This window comes from Sphaeramia orbicularis, chromosome 7 (genome assembly GCF_902148855.1).
Source record: "Sphaeramia orbicularis chromosome 7, fSphaOr1.1, whole genome shotgun sequence".
Lineage (NCBI taxonomy): Eukaryota > Metazoa > Chordata > Actinopteri > Kurtiformes > Apogonidae > Sphaeramia > Sphaeramia orbicularis.
In genome coordinates, this window is record NC_043963.1 from 43,643,353 (window position 1) to 43,657,190 (window position 13,838).

A 13,838-nucleotide genomic window follows, 5' to 3' on the forward strand; every position below is an offset into this window, starting at 1 on the left:
ACCAGTAAAATAATAACATAATAATATATAAATAATGTCAAGTCCAAACTTTTCTCTATGTTTTAGAGTAAAAAAAAAGTAAATTTACATTATGAAAAGGTTTACATCTGCAAACTGTCTTTTCAAAAGATGTGAATAACAGGAACAAACTGAAAAAAAGAAGTGTAATTTTAACAATATTATGCCTCAGTTTATTATTTACACATGTACATTATAACTTACAGATCACAGTGGATCTACAAATACACAAAACATTTAATAACAGGCAGAATATTGTTAAAATTGTGCTTTCTTCTCTTAAGACATTTCAGGTTGTTTATATTTTTTGCAAAAATTATACTTTTAGTGTAAATACTTGAAAATATTTACATTTACAGGGTGGGGAAGCAACCGAACCAGTAAAATAATAACATAATAATATATAAATAATGTCAAGTCCAAACTTTTCTCTATGTTTTAGAGTAAAAAAAAAAGTAAATTTACATTATGAAAAGGTTTACATCTGCAAACTGTCTTTTCAAAAGATGTGAATAACAGGAACAAACTGAAAAAAAGAAGTGTAATTTTAACAATATTATGCCTCAGTTTATTATTTACACATGTTCATTATAACTTAAACATCACAGTGGATCTACAAATACACAAAACATTTAATAACAGGCAGAATATTGTTAAAATTGTGCTTTCTTCTCTTAAGACATTTCAGGTTGTTTATATTTTTTGCAAAAATTATACTTTTAGTGTAAATACATGAAAATATTTACATTTACAGGGTGGGGAAGCAACCGAACCAGTAAAATAATAACATAATAATATATAAATAATGTCAAGTCCAAACTTTTCTCTATGTTTTAGAGTAAAAAAAAAAGTAAATTTACATTATGAAAAGGTTTACATCTGCAAACTGTCTTTTCAAAAGATGTGAATAACAGGAACAAACTGAAAAAAAGAAGTGTAATTTTAACAATATTATGCCTCAGTTTATTATTTACACATGTACATTATAACTTACAGATCAAAGTGGATCTACAAATACACAAAACATTTAATAACAGGCAGAATATTGTTAAAATTGTGCTTTCTTCTCTTAAGACATTTCAGGTTGTTTATATTTTTTGCAAAAATTATACTTTGTTTTAGTGTAAATACATGAAAATATTTACATTTACAGGGTGAGGAAGCAAAATTTACAATGAACATTTAGTTGTTTTTTCTCAGCAGGCACTACGTCAATTGTTTTGAAACCAAACATATATTGATGTCATAATCATACCTAACACTATTATCCATAACTTTTCTGAAAATTTTGCCCATATGAGTAATCAGGAAAACAAACGTAAAAGAGTGTGTGATTTCAAGTGGGTCAGATCAGTAAAATATTATCATAATAACCTATAAATAAAGACAACCCCAAATTCTCTCTTTGTGTTTTTTGGTGTGAAAAAGTAAAATTACATGAAAATTTTTACATTACCAAACTATACTTTTCTAAAAAAAAAAAACGGGAATAACCTGAACAAATATGAACAAATGGAAATGTCTTAAGAAAAGTAAATGGAATTTTACTAATATTCTGCCTGTTACTAAATGTTTTGTGCGATTGTAATGTAAACTGATAAACCGAGGCATAATATTGTTAAAATTGCACTTGTTTTTCTTAAGACAATTCAAGTTGTTCAAGCTATTCAAATTTTTAAGGAAACTTTGTAGATGTAAACCTCATCAGAATATAATTTTACTTTTTTCACTGTTATTATTTTCCTGGTCTGGCCCACTGGAGGTCAAATTGGGCTGAATGTGGCCCCCGAACTAAAATGACTTTGACACCCCTGTCCTAAAGGATCCAACCAAATCCATGAGAAAAATGGCAATTGAACTTGAGGTAGACAACAAGACCGTTAGAAATGCAGTAAAATATGATTTGAAGTTAAAATCTTACACAAGAACACCAAAACACTTGTTGACAACAGCAACAAATCCAACTTTAGCAATTTTTGGGAATCATGTTTATGGCCGCCTTCCAGCCCAGATCTAAACCCTCTGGATTCTGCTATTTGGGGCGTTTTAGAACATGCTACCAATAGAACATCACACAGCAATGTGAACTTTCTTAAAGATACTATTAAAGAAGAATGGGAGAAGTTGTCACCCGAATATTTGAGGAACACTTGCGTAGGGCTGTGCAATTAATCGAAATTCAATTACGATTTTATTACAAGCAACGATTACAAAAATTATGTAATCGAGAAAAAACTACTATTAATTTTGAGTTGATTTAATTCACGCGCACGCAAGCTACCATGAGCTGCTCTGCCCCGCCCCCCTCTAAGCTACTGCTGTCAGCTAGCCGGCAGGTCCACCCCAAGAGGAAAGTTGGACCTAGCGGTCTGGAAAAACGGCAGGAGAATCACAGCAGAAGTGCTTGGTAAACAAAAAAAGGCAAGTCCAATTCAACTGTATGGAATCACTTTGGGTTTGATGAAGAAGACGAAGAGCAAAAACACATCACGTGCAAAAAGTGTTTCGTAGTTGTGTCCGCACCGACCGCTAACACAACAAACCTTTGTAACCATCTGAAGTTGAACCACCGCCACCTTTATCGTAATCTTATGAAAAACTAAAACACACAAAACTCCGTCTACAACTTCGTCCGCAATGCAATCTTCAGTCTCCGAATCTCTTTACACTGCAACTCCCGTATTAACCTAACCCTAACCCGTATAACCCTAATGTGCGTATTCTAGATGGCTGATGTATACAAAAGGCCTGAACTGAAACCTCACGGCACGCCACTGAATTTACCGTTTTATACTACATTGAACATACTTGAATTTATAATTTGCACTTTACGTGAGTTTTTTTTTTTTTTTTAATTGCTCCAGTTCTATGGCAAGTCTATAGCAGTTTAATTCCCAGTGCACTATTTATTTACAAAAGGAAACATACTTGAATTTACAGTACACTTATTTGCATTCAAAGATTTTATTTTGTACAAAAGTGAACATACTTTGTTTTAATGGTTAAAAGCTTTATTTATGTTTAAAGAGTATATTTTACATTGTTTTGCAAGAAAAAAATAACAAATAATCATTTTTAATAATCGTGATTTCAATTATTGCTAAAATAATCATGATTATTTTTTTTTCTATAATCGAGCAGCCCTACACTTGCGCAAGTTTCAGGAAGCGTGTGAAGGCAGTTATTGAGAAAGAAGGAGGACACATAGAATAAAAACATTTTCTATTATGTCAATTTTCTTGTGGCAAATAAATTCTCATGACTTTCAATAAACTAACTGGTCATACACCGTCTTTCAATCCCTGCCTCGAAATATTGTAAATTTTGCTTCCTCACCCTGTATATGCATACTGCTTTGGGAAAGTAGTTTCTAATGAGAGACATGCCAATACAGTAAGTAAATCAAGTGGAGTCGGAGTAAACATGAAGGGAGGGTGAACACGGGCAGGACACTGAAGAAGATGACAAGGAAATGACAGGAAATAAATTGTAGGTCAGATTAGCATATCATAATAAAAGTGTCTCGCGCTGACACCTCGCCACGCTGATATGTTGATATTTCATGGCTGATTTATGATGGTGTGTGTGTGGGTGTGTGACAGGCATGTCATTAAAAGCAGGTGATAGTTATGTACACATCAGGAGGTCGCCCTGACTCTGATACATGGAACAGAGATAATCAACAACATCTTATTGTCCCTCACACAGGTGGGGTTTCCTACTGTTTAGAGGACATTACATTGACTTGTATTCATTTCCTGGATACTTTCTATAAACCGCAATCTCACGGCAAGTCAAACCGTAAAAAAACAACTCTTTACCCTCGTATTTAAAAGTAACATTTCTGCGTAAAAATATCTGAAATGTTATACAGGGTGGGGAAGCAAAATTTACAATATTTTGAGGCAGGGATTGAAAGACAGTGTATGACCAATTAGTTTATTGAAAGTCATGAGAATTTATTTGCCACAAGAAAATTGACATAATAGAAAATGTTTTTATTCTATGTGTCCTCCTTCTTTCTCAATAACTGCCTTCACACGCTTCCTGAAACTTGCGCAAGTGTTCCTCAAATATTCGGGTGACAACTTCTCCCATTCTTCTTTAATAGTATCTTCCAGACTTTCTCGTAATAGTTTTGCTCATAGTCATTCTCTTCTTTCCATTATAAACAGTCTTTATGGACACTCCAACTATTTTTCAAATCTCCTTTGGTGTGACGAGTGCATTCAGCAAATCACACACTCTTTGACGTTTGTTTTCCTTCCTTTGTTTTAGTGTAAAAAAAAAAGTTAAATTACATAAAAATGTTCATATTTACAGAGTATCCTTTTACAAAAAATGTGAATAACCTGAACAAATATGAAAAATATGAAATGACTTAAGAGACGTTTACAGAATTGTACCAATATTCTGCCTGTTACCAAATATTTTGCGTTTTTGTAGATCCACTGTGATCTGTAAGTTATGATGCACATGTATAAATGATAAACTGAGGTGTAATATTGTTAAAATTGCACTTATTTTTCTTAAGAATTTTCAGGTTGTTCATATTTGATCATGTTATGTTCGAGTACAGTTTGTAGATGTAAACATTTTCATTACGGAATTTTCCTTTTTTAACTCAAAAACAAAGAGAAAACTTTGGAGTTGACATTATTTATAAGTTTTTATCTATTATTTATATCGTTTTACTGGTCTGGCCCACTTTAGGTTATATTAGGCTGTATGTGGCCCCTGAACTAAAAAGAGTTTGACACCCCTGCTTTAGGATTTTGGATTTGAGAGCTTTAATAAAAGCTTTGGTACGTTTTTTGTTGCATCCTCCACTTCCAGACTTTCTCGTAATAGTTTTGCTCATAGTCATTCTCTTCTTTCCATTATAAACAGTCTTTATGGACACTCCAACTATTTTTCAAATCTCCTTTGGTGTGACGAGTGCATTCAGCAAATCACACACTCTTTGATGTTTGCTTTCCTGATTACTCATATGGGCAAAAGTTTCTGAAAAGGTATGGATAATAGTGTTAGGTATGATTATGACATCAATATATGTTTGGTTTCAAAACAATTGACGTAGTGCCTGCTGAGAAAAAACAACTAAATGTTCATTGTAAATTTTGCTTCCCCACCCTGTATATGTGATAATGTGCACTCAAACATTTTATAGAATATTTCCAACAATGTTTCATCACCTGTCGTTGATGTTGTATTATTGACTAAAGTTAATTCATTAGATTAAAGTGACAAAATGTGAATGTACATCACTAAACATAACATGAATGAAATATTAATACGAGATATTTCGGCCTGATTCACGCAAGACGGATCATCAAGCTACTTTACAGTGAAGACAGATACTCCCATGATCTCATTTTACCTCATGACATCATCAAACTTTTGTTATGGTTTGGACTGAAAGGCTCCTAATGGCAGAACTTAACTACACTGTAAGCCCAGACTTTGTATTTACTAAAATGCTTTAATTACAATGCACTTAAATGATTTCAGTTTTATTACATTACTATAAAATGTTAAGTATATTCTACTAATTTGTAGACATAGTCAAAAGTACAAAAACAGTTTAAGTTGAATGGATTTAAATCACTAAATTTTAGTCATGACCGCACCTTTTTTAATCTCTGCATTGCATTGTGGGTATTGGGCATACTGTTGAAAATGTGTTCTTTTTCCGTGCAGGGGTTCAGCGGGGTTGTGGTATTAGTGTTAATTTTGACTTCATGTATGTATGGCAGTGTTTATTGGCCTTTTTGTGTTTGTTTTTGTGTTTTTTTTAGAACTGCACCATAAGTCAGAGCCATAGGCTGAACAGTGGCTTTACTGTTCATCTTGAGATGTTTCTGTTCAATGTAAATCATTCTACATTGCCAAGTTAATAACACTTCCTATACTGATACGCTACAATAAGCTGACTTCCTACCCAATTTCCAGTCAAGCTACAATATATTAAGTATAATGATTGTGCAAAATAATGTATTTCACAGAAGATTTTAATTTAAGTCAATTTGGGATTGTGTACAATAAACTGATGATTTTAAGTTATAGATTATACCTAGCAATTAACATTGGAACAAATTTTAAGTTAAATTAACTTGGCATTTTGTGTGTTGGACTTAAAATAGCAATTCCAGTCAAATCAAGCATTTAAGTTTAATACACTCAAGATTTCATGACTCATTACTTAAATTTTTTTAAGGCTAGAGTTTTTTAGAGTTTTTTAAGGTTAGAGTTACAGTACTTAAAAATTTCGATGTAATCAGTTTCAGCTATTTTTTTGAGTTAAATTAACTTATTGGGGTTTACAGTGTGTTGTAAGATCAATGATTTATCTTATGGGGACATTCGCTGGTCCATATATGAATCCAAGTGCCCATATGAGAATCTGGACACCGATTTGCATTGCTGCTACTGGGTAATTATCAAGACCACACACACACACACATGGAAATAGATAAAAACATGCAGACTTTCAGGTTCAAACACATGCTTAAACTGTTACAAAATCACCAACTATCAAATTGGAAATTGTTTGTAAGTAAAGTCACCTGCAGGGGCTGAAAGACCTGCATATATTCATAAATACATCCACTCAGGGAATACACAAGCAGCAAACGACAAAAAATAAAAATCAACAAATACACATCACACAGCATCACATTAACATACACACACAAACAAATATAACAAAGCATACACACACACATGCAAGTGAGCCTCCCACACTACACAAATTAACATGCCAGCTTTTCCTTGTTCATTACAAGACGTATCGTCTCCATAGAGACTAATCAATCACCCCGCCCCTCCAAAACAGCAAAGCTGTCAGCAAATGTGTGTGTTTGTGTGTGTGTGTTTGTGTGTCAGGTTGAAAAAAGGTTGAGAAAACGCCTGTGGCAGACATTGTCTGCCTTCTACCAGACTTTCAAAGGCAGCCAGAAACACAGCAAAGTTTAACTTCAATGAACAAAGACACAAAAGTGAGACAAAGTAAGAGAGAGAGAGGCAGAGAGACGCTCAGACAAGGCTTTGGCTTTTGTATGATTTACATAAACATGTTCTCAATTTTGGATCTGTTTGTTGCAAGTAATTTAAGAGGGAGAAAGGAGAAAAGCAGGCAAGACGACAAAAACAAGGCAAGGGAGGTGATGCAGAGTAGACAGACAGATATGAAGGAGAGAAACAAGAAGCAGAGGGAGGAAAGAGAGAAAGAGAGGGAGGGAGGAGAGAGAGGGAGGAGAGAGAGAGGGAAGGAGGAGAGAAAGAGGGGAAGGAGAAAGAAAGGAAGGAGAAAGAGAGGGAAGAGAGAGAGAAGGAGGAGAGAGAGGAAGGAGAGAGAGAGAGGGAGGAGAGAGAGAGGGAGGAGAGGGAGGGAGGAGAGAGAGGAAGGATAGAAAGAGGAAAGAGAGAGGAAGGTGAGAATGAGAGGAAGGAGAGGGAGGAGAGAGAGGGAGGAAGGAGAGAAAGAGAAGAAGAAGAAAGAGAGGGAAGAGAGAGAGAGGGAGGAGAGAAGAGAGGAAGGAGAGAGAGGGAGGAGAGAGAGGCGAGAAGGAACAGATGGAGAACAGACAGAGAAGGACACTGAGCAGTGGCACTATGAACCCCCACCTCATACCAGACCGTACCATTCCATTCCATACCATACTACACACCTCTCTCTCTCTGTCTCTATCTGTTTCCTCTCTCTCTCCACTCTTCTTCTTTTCTCTTCTTCCTCCTCACGCTCCTCCTCTTTCCAGACTTCTCTTTCGAGGTTCTCGGGGACATAAAATCCTGTCTGTCTCAGAGCTTTACTGTTTCTCTGCTCCACCAAACCTCCTGTTCCTTCCTTTAACATCAGGGTCATCCTGGGTTTGGACTTTTTAAAGTGGTCTGAGATAAAGAACTAAATGTCCCACAAGTCCTTTCACCAATTAAAAGAATATTTAAAAAATGTTTTGGAGGAAAACAAGGAAGACCGCCGTGGAATGATGCCGAATGGTACTTCACACCAGAACCTCCTGTTCTTGAAAACCCGCTGGGACGTTCTCCACCGAAACCCAGACCTTCTATCCGAACTGTATCCGAAGCAACAGTTTTAAACGACACGACTACGGTGGAAATCGTCGATTACAGCGGCTTATAATAGCATCATTTAGCCTTTATTATTTATGCTTAGGCGCGTCGTACTTGTAAACTCATCTGCATTCCCAGTGTCTATCGAGCTCACACACACCGAAGTGAGATCGCCATCTTCCCGGCGCTGTTGTCGGCGTGCTGAGGACGCTAATGGTTTGTTATGTTTAGCCTGACTTGCATCATTACCATAGAGTCAACAGCTCAGATTGAGGCACAGTGGAGCGTTCAGTCGACGTGTTTTCACTGCAGACAAATGTGGCCTCACACAGACCTGACATCTGCTAGCTGTTGTGTGCCTTGTAGACATGTAATTCCAACAGTCTGCCTACTCTATCATTCCTTTACAGCAAACCATTGAGGAGACGCCAAAGCAGTTTCAGGCACCAGGACAGAAAGACTTATCATCCACTCAGCCTCTTAAAAAAAAAAAAAGTTTATTCAATATTATTAAAATCATAGTCCATCCTTAGTAATGCTGTGTGTTTATGTAAATTACAGTACGTCCAATACAGCGCTCAGTATGTAGATTTTTGGGGTATTTTTAGGGATACAAATGCAGAAATGAAACATAATGCTGTATTACAAAGAAAACACCATTGGATCTCTGAATAGTGTAGAGGTCAAAGTGAATAAGCAAATTATACACCGGGTTAAAAAAAAAAAAAAAAAATCCATTTAAACACAATGCTCACCTCTACAAGTGGAATTTAATACGTTTTACTATAGAATCTGGCTATTTTCAACGTTTATTGTTCTTAGTCCGATATCAGCCACTGCAGGTGTGTGTCACCTTGTCATGGTTAATAAAGTGTTGTGTGTGTAGAAAGTAGGGATGTCACGATACCAAAAATTCAGGGATCGAAAGTACATAATTCGCAATACTAAATCGATACCATGGTTAAAAAAACAAAAACATAAGAACCCATAAACTTTAACAAGAAATATTTTAGGTATTTGCATACAAATGAAGATTGCTTTTGCCTCTAACTCTCACCTGTCATTCACTGTTTACTGCTTTGAATGCACAGACATGATTGGCCGAGTGGTATCAAGTGGGACGGTTCTAAATACATGTAATTGGTAGAGTCCGAACGATTAATCGGGCCGATTATAGCGTATCACCAATTAATCAACATCGGCCAATATGTAGCCGATAAATTAACTTTTTTTGCTGCGTGGAGATTCTGTCGCTAGCTGCTCCTGTGTGTGTGTGTTTGTGTGCTGCCCCGAGAATAAGAGGAACTTTAAAGCGAGTTAGTTTCACTTTCACTCCTGCTCGGACAATGATGATATCACCCCCCCACACACACAATCACATAATCACGGAGCTACCCCCCCGCCCCCGCTCCAACCCCCCACCCCGGCGAAAATCACGAACCGCTACCACGCGCTCTGACCAGGATGGACCGGATGGAGCAGGATTCGAGCCGCCAACCCTTCGGTTATTGAACAACCCACTCTACCTCCTGAGCCATGGCACACATGACATTTTTAACAATGTAATGGAAGAAGATCAGAACGAGGTTTAGGGATAATTACAACCATTTCTTGTTAAACAGAGGAAATTAGTAATAAAGCCCTTTCTCCAATACAAGTTAAATAAAGACTGGATACCTTCAGCATCTGAGGTAAATAAAGGGTCCAATACTGAGAAAACACAGACCTGAGAATAGTAATTATTTCTATTACAGACGGAGCAGTTCCTTTTTGTTAATGTTCACTACTGTCACACACTATGTTTGCTCTACAGCTCTTCATTCCCACTCTTCTGCTTTCTACAGTTGGAACAGTGTACGATATTAGCTACAATTAGAGCCAACTGGAAAAAAGCATGTGTTTTTTCTTTCTCTACAAATAGAATCAGAATACTTTATTAATCCCTGGGGGAAATTATTGTGTTAGAGTCGCTCCATTCAAGTATAATAACAAAAAAAAAAAGAGCAAGAAAGAAATTATCAACACAACTGAAAAAGAAATAAAATATATATACATATATGTAGATAAAGCTTTAACATACAAACATATATGTAACTATATATATGTATATATATATGTAGTATATGTACAGGGTGGGGGAGCAAAATTTACAATGAACATTTAGTTGTATTTTCTCAGCAGGAACTACGTCAATTGTTTTGAAACCAAACATACACTGATGTCATAATCATACCTAACACTATTATCCATACCTTTTCAGAAACTTTTGCCCATATGAGTAATCAGGAAAGCAAACGTCAAAGAGTGTGTGATTTGCTGAATGCACTCGTCACACCAAAGGAGATTTGAAAAATAGTTGGAGTGTCCATAAAGACTGTTTATAATGGAAAGAAGAGAATGACTATGAGCAAAACTATGACGAGAAAGTCTGGGAGATACTATTAAAGAAGAATGGGAGAAGTTGTCACCCGAATATTTGAGGAACACTTGCGCAAGTTTCAGGAAGCGTGTGAAGGCAGTTATTGAGAAAGAAGGAGGACACATAGAATAAAAACATTTTCTATTATGTCAATTTTCTTGTGGCAAATAAATTCTCATGACTTTCAATAAACTAATTGGTCATACATTGTCTTTCAATCCCTGCCTCAAAATATTATAAATTTTGCTTCCCCACCTTGTATATATATATATATATATATATATATATATATATATATATATATATATATATATATATATATATATATGTATACCAAATGTACATATTAAAGCACTGTATTAACACAACAGTAGAACAGTAATTTGTACCATATGTACAAGACCACAGGTGTCAAACATGCGGCCCAGGGGCCAAATCTGGCCCGCCAAAAGTTCCATTCCGGCCCGCAGGATGAAAGTGCAAAAATTAACCTGAACAGTCAAGGTTGTCAAAATCATTTTGGGTCAGGTTCTACATACAGACCAATATGATCTCCAGTAAAAATAACAACACAATAACCCATAATTAACGACAACTACAAATTTTCTTTGTGAAAAATTATGTGGGAAAAATTTAAGTAAAAAAAAAAAAAAATAATAACATTACACTGTGAAAATATTTACATTTACAAAACTATTATTTCACAATACAATGCAAATAAATACATAAATAAAAACAAAGATGAACAACCCAAAATGTGCAATTTTAACAATATTCTGCCTGTTACCAAATGTTTATGTAACACTGTGTGTGATGCACATGAATAAATAATAAGTCAAGGCATAATATTGTGAATATTGCACTAATTTTTCAAATGAAATTTCTGTGTTTTCAGGTTATTCACATATTTTTTGTAAAATGTAAATATTTTCATAATTTAATTGGGGTTTTTTTTGTACTAAAACAAAATGAAAAACTTGGATTTGTCATTATTTATAAGTTCAGTCATTATTTTACTGGTCTGGCCCGCTTGAGATCAAATTGGGCTGAATATGGCCCCTGAACCAAAATGAGTTTGACACCCCTGCACTAGACAATATATTATCAATATGACAATTAACCCTTTATCGGGCAAGTGATTATTTTTGGTAATTTCCGTATGCATTACAAGACCATGACATCAACAGTTCCAGTGAGGACAGTGAGTCAACAATCTCAGGTCCAATGTGGTCTACAGGGTCTGTAAGGTCCACCTCTGCATGAACAGTGAGCGGACCTGCGTTGTTAGGTACCATGAAGTAATGGTACTAATGTACGGAACGATGTTCTGCAACCAAAGTGTGTCATTTTAATGAGGTATTGTGTGTGCGACCTCTGCACCGAGGGGGTTTCAAAATGAGCGTGGGCCGTGTACAGTAAACAAACATATCAATGCGACCCAAAAGATGTCAAACTGGGGAGACGCTGAGATCCGCAAGCTGTTGTCACTTCGGGCTGAGGACTCTATCCATGCTAACATATGCGGAACGGTGAAAGACAAGCCGACTTTGAAGAGGTTAGCAACACTGCGATGCTTGGGGTATTTCCAACGCGCAAGTTATACATCACACTTAGGGATGTAAATTATTGATTAATTCATTAATCATTAGTTGGTTGACCTTATCGATTGATTAAAGATGTTGGAGACTTTCGCGACCAATTTTTCATCAAATCTGTAAAACCTCAGTCATAGCCTAAGTATCACGAATTTGTAAGTCTTTCTGCGATTACTCACCTGAATCTCTTGCATTACGGTGAATAATTTCGAAGTGCAATCCACTATAAACAAACCATGTGTTTAAAAACCAACCCAGGAGGTCGCTCGGTCATCTTCAGAATTTTGTCGCGATGTGCATTGTGAAAAACGGAGATTCGCACAGCCCCCTGACAGTGGTAGCGGCAGCGCGACCATATGGTATTATATGGATGAAACAAACGCGGAAATGCAGAAACAGCTGGAGGAGTATGCACAGAAGGAAGGGAGTTCCTGCCGTTTTTTCCGATCGTGTCTGTTCCAGCTGCCACTGTAAGGTGGCTGTGCGAGCCTTCACTTCCCACAATGCACGTCGTGACAAAATTCCAAAGATGCCCGAGTTACCATCCCGGCTCATTTGTAAACACATGAACTGTTTATGGTGGATGGCACTTCGAAATTGTTCACCATAATGCAAGAGATTCAGGTGAGTAATCATAGAAAGACTTACAGATTTGCGATATTTAGGCTATGACTGAGGTTTTACAGATCTGATGAAAAATTGGTCACGAAAGTCTCCTGCACGTTTAACAATTAATTGATAAACGGCGATTTTCCTGGGAACTTGAATTTCTCTTTCGATAGGGTCTATAAGAATAAAAGCTAAATATTGTTTACATACTTCATGAAAAAAGCATGTCGTATTCCTTAATGATTGATTTCTTGCACCATTGGATACAGTACAGACAATGACATTTATGGAGTAGATTTAAAGAAATTCAACAGATAAATTCTATAAAATAAATGGATCTGAAGAGGGGCAGTTTAGAAGAAATGGACTTTGCATCACTGACATGATGGAGTGAGATTTCAGCCCCCCCACCCCCACCCCCCGCTATTTTCCCGTGTCCACCGGGGTAACCATGAGTTACCCTGGTGGTCACCCCAGTGTCCTGGATCAGGAGCCTGGAGGATGTTTTCAACTTCTGTCTCACTGACCAGATAGTCCAGATGACCGTGGACTAGACCAACCTCCAGGGAAAAACACTCAGATCCGATACCAACCCCGCATTTGTACGTGTATTTAGGCGGGGGTGCACTGCTCTCGCAAACAGACGGGCCACTCTGTGTTTGGCTCCACCATGTCCTTTAAGTGATTCTAACTGATCAACGCCATGATCGGTTCGATGACCGGCTACTCCAGTGCGGACAAGGTGTGGACAGGGTGATTCCCCCGTTATCAACGTCAGCAATGAAGCCTAGTTTGGGCAGTGGCGCCCCCTACTGTCGACATCACAAATCCCACCGTGGAAAAGTGCAATTAACCGTCAATTAATAATTTAATCGAGCAAATTCTTATCGACAATTAATTGATAACACTGGTCAACAACAAATTTATTGTTTAAGTTTTTTGAGCTGATTTAGGATAATTTTGGTGTGCTGAATCCAAAAATCACATTAATTTTGCACAATCAGGTCAGCTTTCTGAACTATGCTACATATTGGCTTTTTAACATTTTTGCTTACATTTATGGGCATATTCACATCATATGATACAAAATTCTTTCATATTTCTTGCAAAAAATGACTTCTGAA

The 13,838-nt window shown here is 36.6% G+C and overlaps 1 protein-coding gene across 1 annotated transcript in view; it reads right to left on the reverse strand.

Annotated features, from left to right (window-relative positions):
- Positions 1–13,838, reverse strand: part of LOC115422428 (plexin-A1-like) — an 837,453-nt gene that overhangs the window by 625,014 nt on the left and 198,601 nt on the right.